Source organism: Oryza glaberrima, chromosome 11 (genome assembly GCF_000147395.1).
Source record: "Oryza glaberrima chromosome 11, OglaRS2, whole genome shotgun sequence".
NCBI lineage: Eukaryota > Viridiplantae > Streptophyta > Magnoliopsida > Poales > Poaceae > Oryza > Oryza glaberrima.
Genome location: NC_068336.1, coordinates 9,869,379 through 9,882,123, shown reverse-complemented (window position 1 = coordinate 9,882,123; position 12,745 = coordinate 9,869,379). Strand labels below are relative to the sequence as shown.

General features: G+C 42.6%; 1 pseudogene; it reads right to left on the bottom strand.

Annotated features, from left to right (window-relative positions):
* Nucleotides 1-6,534: 6,534 nt before the first annotated feature.
* Nucleotides 6,535-12,342, bottom strand: LOC127755672 (uncharacterized; annotated as a pseudogene).
* Between the last annotated feature and the right edge of the window lie 403 nt (nucleotides 12,343-12,745).

Below are 12,745 nucleotides of genomic sequence, written 5' to 3'. Positions count from 1 at the left end.
CAGCTTGCCTTCGATGTCACGGAGCCAATCATCGGCGTCCGAAGGATCAGCCGCCGAAGAGAAGTTTGGATGGTGTGTGCGCTGCACTTCCCCCAACTTTGGTTGGGCCTGACCCGCGTTGTTGAGGAGAGCGGCACCAAGATTCTCGGTGTTCTGAGCCGTCCTTTCAAAAAGACGATTTTGCACGGCGAGAACTTGAGCCATGGTAGGTTCCTCACGTGACTCCTCATGTGCAGCTCCATGTTGGCTTGTACCGGTACCTCTTGTGGTGTTTGCGTTCATGGAACGGGTGTTAGGTATCCTGCCATGACATCAAAAGATTTTGATGGGGTAACGTGAGATGATGAAGGTTAGCATAAGATGGATATCCCAGCTATTGGACGTGATATAATATGTCTAGACAATGATCTGAAACTGAGTTTGTGCATTTTAATTCCCACAAGGATAGCAAGCATGAAAATTATAACGAAAGGCGTTAAATAAACATAGTTTGCATAATCCATCAACCCACAAAGTCATACAAGCAAAAGAACCATAAGAGCCAATATCCAAGCATTACATCACAACGTTCTCATACTTAGGAGCGCATCAAAAGTACATAAATATAGCTCACACTAACCAGCCTACAAGTGAGCACTTCCGCTCCCACTAATAGTTGCTGAATCTTGGCATCACCGGATTGATTGGGCGAAGGTGTAGCGGATGCACGTGGGGAGGGCTCCGGTGTAGCCATGACCAAGTGATAGTAGAATCCCCCCCAAAAGTATTCATGTGCTGGTCCATACATCACAGCATCACCAATGCGAGCAGGAGCAGCCATCATGCGACGGTGGCGACGAGATCCCACTCTTGCGGGTGGCATGGACTCCACACGCTCATAGCGACCTGTAGGGTGTGGTAGGTCCTCCACGGGGGCGAGCATGGAATCCCCCCATAGAGTATCTCAGGAGAAAAATGCACCATGGGAGCTAGTGACGCCATAACTTGATCAAGCATGACAATCCTCCCACGTGCTAGAAAGAGCTGCTCATGGAGAAGTGCAAGGTGCTTGTCCAAGGACATCACCAACTCTGTAAGATGAAGGAGTGGAATATTGGGCTCTCTGTGCACATGATTTGGAAACCCAGGGTAATTCCTATGGGTGGCATGTGGCAGTCGAGCAGGGAAGTAACGGAAATGAATTACCATCTCTGGTAGCTGATGACGGAGAAGAGTGATAGCTTGGTAAGCGGCTTCATCGGTAGCTGAGAGAGCATTCCATCCCTGACCAAGACAACGGATTGGAGCCTCATTCTCGGTCCTTCCTCGAATGAGAACCTCAGCGAAAAAGGCCGTGAGAGGGGAGCTTTCTTGGCACGTGAAAATGTTGTATTCAGCTGGTTGGGTGAAGTTGACCTGGCGCATCATCAACCATAGAGAGTGCGAAAACGTGTGTGGAACATAGCCACCGGTGTAGCAGGAAGGTACCCAATTGACCATCTACAAAGTGAGGAAGATGATCTAGTTAGTGACCTTAATTGGGATTTAGAATGCACTAGAATTAAGAAACTACTGGGACTACCGAAATCTGCCTTACACGTTTCCCACCCAAGAACAGAACCCAACGAGCAAGCAAGAGGTACACAATCACATTAAAATTCTTATATTTAGATATCTAATGATGTTTATTAGCTACTGTAAGCATTTCACAACTTTTATATGAACAACTTTTTTTTTCTAGAGAAATTATTCAATACGACTGAACCAGATTTGTCAATGCATAAGGCTGGGGTTATGTGAATTTTTAGATCATGCTGCAGGGATGCTAAATTCACGAAAAATTACCAGAGTATTCTAAGTTAAGTCTAGAAGCTACCCAAATTTTGGTGGAATTTTCACAGCAACAGAGCACCAACAATAAAATCACAACCCGGCTCCTGCCCCAAACTACCGTTGTTTCGCCTACGCGACAACTATTTCGTTTGAAGGTTTAAAAATTTGAAACTGAGGATCACTATTCAAATTATGATGCATCAGAGGTAAGGTTAAGGGTTGAGATTAATATTTTCAAGAAATTTGGTTTATGAAAGGATTTTCAAAACCTTGCTTCTGGCTAGCTATAGAAATATGTTTTTGCAATGGTTTTTGTTGGTATTTGGGAAGCTTTCACAGATGGTTTTCCAAATCAAATTAAATAATTTTGGTACGATTTTGGAGTAGAAAAGAGAGTATTCAATTGTTCACTTACAGGAAAGTTCATTTGCAAAGGCTAACAATCATTTTGAAGACTGGAAGTAAATTTTAAATCGAAGGAATGATTTTTGGTGAAAGCAAATTCCTAAGAGGAGGAAAGAGTAACAGCAAGCTATTTTATTTTCACAAATACATTTGATAACTGAAAATGGAAGGTTTCACAATCGAGACCTTATTCTAATGACCATTCTATCTAGGGCTTCCTACAGTCAGTATGGCTCTGATACCAAAGCTGTTGGCACCTGGGGATGGAATTCCTGGATACCTGAAGCGTACACCGTACTAGTCCCATGATCAGTGGCTAGTACACGCATCCTGATGACGACATTACTAGCTCGGATATAACTATGACTTCCTTATGTATTAATTAATCAAGGGTGCATATGTTCTATACTAGACTTACTTGTTATATATTTGAACAAACGTTACTACACAATGAGTTTCGTGTGTTTTTGTTTGTAGAGGTACTTGCTTGGACGAAGAAAAGAGTCCGAGCGTAACGAATGCATGGATGATAAAAGAAGTTGACTGGGGACCAAACTAAGACCTTCTCCAAGTCTACTTATACTTCACCACATCACTTTTGGGCCATAGAAGACAAGCGATAAAGTTCTAAACGTTTTGGGTTCGGATTCGGGCCTCCTGACAGCATCAAATTCAAACGAACCTAGCCGCTGATCTAGAAGGAATTTTGGGGCCCATGAGTACTTGTTGGAAAGCTTATGGAGTCTACTTTCAGTAGGTTTTGGTCCCACATTAAAATTCCTACCGAGTTGAGTGGACAAAGATCATCAAATTGAATATAACCCTCAAGTATTTAAGGAAGATAGCAATTTAAGATCTTCATTCTCGCTAGCAATGTGAATAACATGTTTAAACTCAACACATAGTGGCTGTACTATGGAACTAACATGTTCATTCACTAGTTGTGGCATGGATATAAGTGAAGCATCGCACAACTCTTCTTTATCATAAGAAATATCAAACAAATTATTTTGTGACAAATGTATTTCAGCAATTGTTTCCACTATGGGTTACTCTAATGTAGCATAAGTAGTGGACATAGTTGGCATATCATAAATATGCATACCTTGAGTAGCTGTAGCACCATTATCATTACCTTTTTTCTCATCTTCAGAAATTATAGTCGTTTGGTCAATTGAACATTCTTCAAGCATACATGGAGCTATATATAGATCTTTTTCCTCTTCGTCTTTCTTCTCTTCCTCATTACCTTGGTTGTTCTCAGATGCCTGCAAAATATTAGTATCCAAAACAATAGGCACAACATTACGTTTGTTTTGTAATTCAGACTTAGTTGAAGATATCACAATAGCATCTTTCTTGGTATCTCTGAAAATCGCATCGATTCCATTCTTCATCCTTTGAAGATTATCTTCGAAAATTTCAGTAAAACTCATGGGAAACAATTTCATTTTCTGACCATTATGTCTAAATGTGTATGTGTTAGCAACGAAATTATCCGAACCATTATTATGATATACCCATGGTTGACCAAACAACAAAGAACATGCTTGCATAGGGACAAGATCAGATTGGCAGTATCATGGTAATTTCCAATCGAAAAGTTTATTCTCACAATTCTATTTACCTTGAACTTACCACAAGAGTTGAACCATTTGATGTAATATGGATGAGGATGCGGTTGTGTAGGCAACTCAAGTTTCTTAACCAAATCTGAACTCACCAAGTTATTACAACTCTCACTATCGATTATAGTACGACATGCTCTATCCTTAACCACAAACTTTGTTTCAAATAATTTGTGGTACTGCCATTGCTCCGCTTTCTCCATTTGAGAACGTAGCACTCGTTGCACCAAAGTACTGTCATCACGTGCACCTTGTTGGTATCGCTGATTTTGAGCGCCACTCATACCTGTCATTGCAAACACAAAAACAACAACAAATAATGAAGGTTATCCCTAATAATCTGCTACACGGTGTAGTGGTGCCCCTCCACAACTCAGCCAAATGGAGCACCTTACCAAGCTCTTACAAGTGTCGTACCAGCAATGCTAAGGACGGTATAACCGGTGGCTGGTTCGTGACACCTTGAAGGATGTGATGTGGCAATTGCAAGGATCAAAGCGGTGCTGACCAGAAGTATATATGTGGAGCTTGGGAGGCACAATATATAGTAGCAAAGGAACGCAATTATGCTAATCAGAAAATGCAAAGTTGAATAATAGTTCAAAGTTCTAGTCAATGTGCTGGCCTAGCTTAGACTCAACTCTAGCTCAAGCAAGCACCCGACAACACTAAGGACTAGATATGAATCAATGCACGACTCTGCACTCTGAAAACATACTCAAAAGATGAATGATTTTTTTCTTTCTTGGTGCAGCTTTTTTTTAAGCACCTTTCTGCCTTTTTTTTCTTTTTTTAGGTGCGGCTTTTTTCTTTTTTTTCTTTGCACGTTTCTGCCTTTTCTTTCTTTCTTTATTCTTCTTTTTACTTTTTTTTCAACAAAAACTAACCACTGATCTCCAATAGGGACTCAAATGTAAATATGAATATTACAGGGACTCAAACACAAAGTGCAAAACTAAAATTGGATCATCTCAAAAATGGATTGCTCATGTCATGTAGGTTCCGTTTTTATAAAAATATGTCAAATCCGCTACTTAACAATTCTATAAAGAGGAAAATATGGATAGTCACCGATAGATCTGATCTGATATAGAGTCTCTCCTCGCGCGCACACAGTACTCCCCTCATGCGCACAGTACACGTGCACAGTACGGCAACTCCAAAACCATTTGATAAAAATTACTCCAAATCACAAAAACGGAAACCCGACGACGAGACGATTCAATTTTTCAAGGTCCCGGCAACAAGTGACGAGATAAAAAACTGGACCCAAAACTGACATACAACTCACACACTTGAGTGACAAACCCTAGACCTAAGTGATGAACAGATGCAATACTCAAAACTAAAAATTAAATCTAAAACTAAACCAGCACTCGACACGACGATGCAATCTAGAATTCAACAAAGCAAAATCTGATAGAAAAATGCAACGGCTCAAATTGTCTAGGTAAAGAATAAATATTTTTGTGTGGTAATTTTCTGGTTATAGGAAGATAAATTACCTAACAGGCAACCGTGCTCTGATACCAACTAATGAGGGATGTTAGGTCCCGATCTTCCGATAGGTATTGATAAACAACAATTTGGGCGGAGTCGTGACACAACTCGATCCGGCTTCTGAATGAACACGCTATTGAGCCCCGCAATCGCAGCACCACGTCTCCTCTGGTTATCAACCGTGACGAAACCCGATTGACCTCACCGAGAAGGCTAATCCCTACATGCGAATCGAAGAACACAAGCAAGAACAAGATAGATTGTAACCAAATTGCATATGAATGATTAAGCACTCGAATTTGGGGTTTCCACGAACCGATCTAGCGGCAAAACTATTCTTGACAGAATAATCTAAGCAAAACCCGACTCTAAACGATGACGGCTACTGAGTTAGTACGATTAGGGACGTTCTAGGGTTGCCCTAGGGCGCACACCCCCTTGTTCTAAGCCCACGACACAATTACAAGGCCCAAAATATAAATCAGATTCGGACTGGATGAGATACGTGGCTTGTTTTGCAGATTCCCGGCAGCTCGGTAGGAATTTTAAGGTTGGACCAAAACTAACTGAAAGTAGACTCCATAAGCTTTCCAACAAGTACTCATGGGCCCTGATATTCCTTCTAGATCAGTGGCTAGGTTCATTTGAATTTAATGCTGTCAGATGGCCCGAATCCGAACCCAAAACGTGTAGAACTTTATCGCTTGTCTTCTATGGCCCAAAAGTGACGTGGTGAAGTATAAGTAGACTTGGAGAAGGTCGTAGTTTGGTCCCCAATCAACTTCTTTGATCATCTATGCATTCGTTATGCTCGGTCTCTTTTCCTTCGCCCAAGCAAGTACCTCTACAAACAAAAACACACGAAACGTTTGTTCAAATATATTACAAGTAAATCTAATATAGAACATATGCACCTTTGGTTGATTAATACATAAGTAAGTATGGTTATATCCGAGCTAGTAATGTCCTCATCACATCCACAACCTTGTCATCACATCCATACAATATACACATACAAATAGATAACATGGTTCACATAACTTAGCGAGTGCACAAGTCATACAACATAGATAGGGCCGACCGGCCAAATAAAAGAGTTTAAACGTAGCGTAATAAGAGTAGAAAAATATATAAGTTCTTCGGTATGCCTATCTACCAAACCACCACAAGCAACCGACTAGGAATCACCCTAGAAAGAACCATCCTCAAAACCTCCGGTACCCGGTGCAAAGTACTCATCACTAGGCATCTCATTTCCTGCATCAATGTCTAAAAACAACAACAAGAGGTGGGTCAATACAAACGTATTGCAAGTCTTACCCAAACCTTGGGAAGCCTATGTCTATTGCAAGCTGAGATCAAATGAGGCTATGTTTGTGGACTAAATTTCAGCATAAAGCAAATTTTGATTCACAATAGTAAGTAGTAAATAGATTGCAACAAAATTTGTAAAGCAATAAGTAAACAATAGTAGTAGTAACATAAGCATCATATTAATATCATCCTTGTGCCCTCCATGGCAGCAAGTAACCATTTTACTTTCAGCCCACACCGGGCAAAGTCATCACCAATTTCCCACCATGCCAATTTCACAAAACATTTATTAAACCACCAACACTATACTTGTATCATTTCACCAAGTCGCTCATGACCGTGGGCACGGCTAATCGATTAGTTCAACACCCTGCAAAGGCTGTGCTCTGTACCCACATGACACAAACTAGCAACATGTCACGCGATACCAAACAGTACCCGATTTGCTAGCATATGACGAAGTTACTACGTTACTCAAGCCTAACCTTGCATGAGCACGCCAAGTGTTTACCCACACTAGGAGCAACCCTAGTGCCGCTAGTCTAGGGGGCCCTCGCTGGTCCTAGCGCCGTGAAGCGAATCATCTGTTCCCTCAACGAGGCACTTAACCATTATATTGGATACGCTTAGACGCCTAGGCACAAACCGTACTAGGTAGCTCCTATAAACCATCATTCCGACTAGTCCATACTACTACGGCCTCCCAATGCAAGGTTAGACATTAAGCAACTTCATAACTAAGGTTACCCCATAAATAACACATGTGGTTGCACTGTAAATCTTAGTTGGTGACACATAGCTCGGTCCTTAATCGACTCGGGCGAACACTCCCCCTATCGGTATGCAACTACCACCATATGCACACCATTTGCCGCCCAAGTCTAAAATCATCACTTTTCAGTTTTTAACTTCACAAATAACAGAGGCGACACCTCTGCCCAAATTTTGAAGAGTGAATGATCCACCGTTTGAAACATACGAAACTCTAAGCATGGCTAAGCAATAGCTATATTAGTAGCGCGAATATACCCAAATTGGCATTTGGACAGTACCACAGCCATTCCTAGATGTATCAACAGTAAGGTAATCAATAATCAAGGAGGATAAGTGCAGCAAATAGGAGTTTCTATCAAGATCCCACATTTTGCAATGTCGCATGCAACTTATAAACAATATAGCATTTGCAAAAATAAAGGGTTCAACATGTTCGAAGGAGGAATTAAATAGGACTTGCCTTTCTCAGTGAACTCCTCACAAGTCTCAGGTTACTGCTCACACTCCTCTATGACTGCAACTTCGTTGTCTATTCAAATTTAAACGAAATTCGAATGAACACCAAATAATCACCAAAACATAAAAATGCTCAAATATGCATGGTTCTGGTACAGTAGATGGGGGATGATTTTATATGAATTTAGGTGAAAGAATTATTTAAATCCGAGTTCGTATGCCTTAGATATAAGCTTTCAAAGTTCAAAATCCTGAAATTGCAAAGACTACTCACTGTTTGAAAACTCGAATTTAGCTGTACATCTGCGTGATATTTGTGCAGTATTTTACTAACCATTTAAAGACAATAACATGGGGATCATACTGAAATTTGGTTCATTCAAATCGGAGTTAAAATGAGTTCCCTATGATTTTTCAAAGATTCAGCATCTTACTGTGTAAAAATAAATCTCGAAAATCATTTTTCAGGTTTTTCCTTTATTTGACAGTGGGGCCTACATGTCGGGTGGAGCTTAACGTGTGAGATATGCATAATGCAGAAAGGCCCCCCAGTTAGAGCTATTAACGGATGGGTCCTTTTCAGATCAAATCTCCTCACAGCAAATATGCATTGGTATCCCTGCGTGTTTTAAGAATTACAAATAGGTCATCGTCTTCTTCCTACAAACAGATCGGTACAAGAAACATGGCTGGCATGGGAGGTCTCACATGCAGCGGGCGAAGCGGCTGCAGCGACTTCGTCCTTAACCAATCCTCTGAATGGAGCCTATAGCAGATGAGAAAGCTCGCCCCGGGCATGGTTTGGGTGGAAGCAGTGAGGGGAGCTCCGGGGACGGTGTTCTGCTCCGACGGCGAGTGGCGTCATCGGCGGGGCTTCTCCAACGATGGAACCTGTGGAAAGTTGAGGGGGAAAGTCTTATGGTAGTCCTAGGAGTGTGGTGGCGCGAGGGATAGAGCTATAGCTCACCAAGGCAGCGGATCGATGGTGAGGGCAGCGGCAGCGGTATTCTGGCCGACGCGAAGGACCACGGAGAGGCGTCTCTGTCCGGCGGCGTTTTGTCTGAGGAGAAGGGTAAAATGGGTTCAGTGAGGGATGCTAAGAAAGATGACGCGAACGGTTTCTCGCGAGGCTCACCAGAGGGAAGTCAGTAGCGTCGTGGGCTCGCCGGGGCCAACGCGGGCGCTCGTGTTACGGCTGTCCTAAGGGACTTCCTTCCCTGGGTTTGCTTGGAACGTGAAGAGGCGAGCTTGGAGAGAGTGTTGGCGCAAGGGTAGGCTTAAAGGTGGAGTTGGGACGCGGTGCTCGTGAGCTTGGTCTATGGCCTTGTCTCTGTCTCTCCGTTCTTGAGCAGCGCGGCGATGGAACGGGTCAGCTGGGCGTGTTAGGAGCTTTGCTTCCTGTCCAGAAAGAGTAATGGAGGAGGAGATTTGGTCGGGGCGCGGAGATTTGGCTGGAACGACTTCGTCTACTCTCAATGGCGGCGTACTCACGCGTCGATTGGGGAGGATGGCGCGAGGTGGACGATGGGTACGGAGACACGGTGTCTAGGCCCACCTGCAGCGACTTCTAACGGCTAGGCTTCACGGAGAAGGATCGGCTTGGCGTGGAGGAAAGCTGGGTGGTGTTGTTCTCCACTCCAAAAGAAGACGCATGCCACGTGTTCGACGAAATGCCTACAAGGACAGGGAGAGAGGAAGAGAAGGTGGGAAGGCTGGGTGCTGACCTAGGCTTCCCTACTGGCTGGTTAGCGGGGCCAAGGAAGGCTGGATCCAGTGGAAGTGAAATAGGGTAGGGTGAGAGAAGGTCAAGTTGAATTTTCTCACATTTAAATCACATACTCACATTGCCTCTTTGACCGGTCGTTTTTAGTCGGATACACTGAGGTGAAAATTTTGGCAAAAATACTGTCAGTAGAGGAGCTCATGATGATCTATATGGCAGAAAAGCAAGGGAAGAAGAGTTATGGTTTTACTGTGGTAGATTTTGAAAGAGGACTAAGTGATATGTTTTAATTCCAGTTTTTGACTGGTTTGACTAAATAATTTGAGGTACCAAATGAGCTGATAAAATAGTGCCAATTTAACTGAGTGTGTTCAATAATGTATGCTAATTTTGTGAATTTTTCCAGGATTTTTGCACACACAAATTAATTATTAAAATTATTCCAAGCTAGTTTTAATGCATATGAATGAAATGACGGATGCATGAAGAATCCAAAAACGAGCAAAATAATCACAAAAGACAGAGGGGACCCATTTCACTAATTATAATATGTATTCAAGGTCCTTCAGATCGTGCATGATACCAACCCTTGATTGGAAGCAAGTGCATAACGAACTAATTGTGTGATTCATGAATTGTTTGCTCTATCTATTTATTTCCGATATATTTCTATGTGACATGTGACCGCTTATATTCATATTGTTGTTCACGCCATTTAGGTTTTCATGTTTATCCTATGTTTATGACATTATTCTTGTTTCAATATTCCGGATTCTGGTTCTGGGTAAATAATTCAAGTTCCATGCTTGCCATGGATGTGCAATATGGTTTCAACTTGGTTCTTTGATTTTGGTTTTCAATTATTCAAGGACCATGCGTAGTCATGGGAGTGCAATTTGGATCTTTATTCATGTTCCTGTGGGTAAGCGCTGATCACACTTACTCGGTTTTGCCGGCAAATGCTAGGATGTATTCACTATTGTCCAGGATAGAAACCACTATTTTAATTCATGCATGCCCGATATGGGAACTGCTATCTTCTTTGACTTGGTGTTTGAAAATGTGTTTCCTATCAAAGAAAGAAAGCCTTCTCTTCATGCTTTATTGCCAATGTTGTTTATATGTGTTTTCTTGTTCCATATTGTACTTGCTGAGTATTTTTATACTCACTCTTGCGTTTTATTTGGTTTTAGGTACGCATTGAGACTGACATGCATGGGCAGGAAGTAGCTCCCTTATATACACATTTATCTGCACAATATCAAACTATATTGTCTAGGTCCATAATGACACTTAAACTATATCATGGTCCAGCCTTATAATAATCTTTTAGATATCTTTTCATGGATTATACGGATGGATAGCACTGTGGGAATGATGTTATTATTAGTTTAATCTATAATTTCCTGTTGTGGATGTTCATATTATAGGGGAGACTTTGCCGAAATTTCTAATAATTTTGGAGTTAGTGGCTTGAGTGTATTTTGGTGTGGCACTCTAGGTACGTGGTTACCTGGGGTGTTACAAAAGGTGCTCGATGTCGCTACATACGTAGCTATGGCGCTTGAATCTACGCAGGACAAGGAGTGTGTTTATGTCCCATATGCCTTTGAGTAATGTCACAGCCTGATTTTCGTTTTAGGATTTATAAATTATTAATAGAATTTATATTAAATGTTCATTAATTTACAAGTGAAGTTAAATGTGGGAAATAAAATTTCCTAAATTTAAAGCATGGATGGATTTAATTAAATTCTCCATGATTAATTATACTCTCTGAAATTTTCTCGGATTTTTCAGAGCTCAATTCCTAAATGATACAAAGAACAGTTCAGTAATTAGTTAATCAATTAATGATCTAATTATAATGTTAAGTGCTTTTCTTGTTTAAAAATCCTTAAATTATAAATTGTTGTTTAAAAGGAATTATTAGAAATGATCTTAAAAGCCTAAAAGAGAAGATCTAATTTTAATTTGCTAAATCTCAATATAAAAGTGGGCTAGATAAAATTGTGTTAAATACTTCTCTTGTTTCTATAGTTCCTAGAATTTTCTAGGATTTATTTGAGCCAAGGAAGTATTTTTAATCAATGGAATATCATTTCATGAATAATTCAAATAGAAAAAGGTTTTAAAATCTCCCTTTTGGCTTTGGGCCGAAAGTCGGCCAAGTCTCTCTCTCTCTCCCTCTCCTCAGCTTGCTCGCGCCCGGCCCAAGCCGGCCCAGTCCGTCACCCCTCCCTCCACTCTCTCTCAGTCACTGACAGGTGGAACGGTTCCACCTATCAGTTGTCTTCAACCTCCAGCCGCCCCAGCCTTGCCGCGCGCCGCCAATATCCTTCCAAAATCCGGCCGCCCCTTTCCTTCTCCGATCAAATTGATTGAGGGGAAATAATCTCCTCGATCTCCTCTTCCTTTTCTCTTTAGGAATACCGAGCTAATTTTGTTTGGAAATCGGTGGATTCGATCTCGATTCGGATCATCTCTCTCCTCTAACCCTAGAGCTTTCCATCTCCTTGCCGCCGGCCATGGGCCTCCATCGCCGACTCCTAGCCCTTATAAAAGGACCCCTGGGACCTCCTCTTTTCGCCGCCACCTTCGCCCTAGCTTGTCGCCTTCTCTAGCACCACCGCCGCGTGCTTCTTTGCGTCGCCGCCGCCGGCGGGTGTCCAGTCGGGTGCCGCCGTCGCTTCGGTCATCGCCGTCGAACACCGTCTCCTTCATCAGCATCGCGAGGTCGTCGCCGTTCTCGTCCACCGCTTCGCCACCGCCGCAGATCACCGGAGCACCGCCATCACCGCCGACCCGAAGACCGCCGCCGCTTCAACCTCGCCGCCGTCGTCATCCGTCGTCGTTTGCCGTCGTCCTAGTGCTCGGTAAGTTCACCGCGTTGCCCTCTTCCCGTTGGTGCCCTCCGTTTGCGCTGCCTCGCCACCGTTCGCCGTCGAGCATGGGGTGCCAGAGCCGCCGCCGGTGATGACATCATCGTCGACGTCAGCGCCACGTCAGCCGTAGACCCGTGGTGGTTTAGATCGATCTCGGCCGTCCGTTTTGGTTAGATTAGATCTCGGCCGTTGGTTTCGTAGACCGCCTCTGTGCACCCGGTCTACCGTGGACCGTCTTCGATGACGCA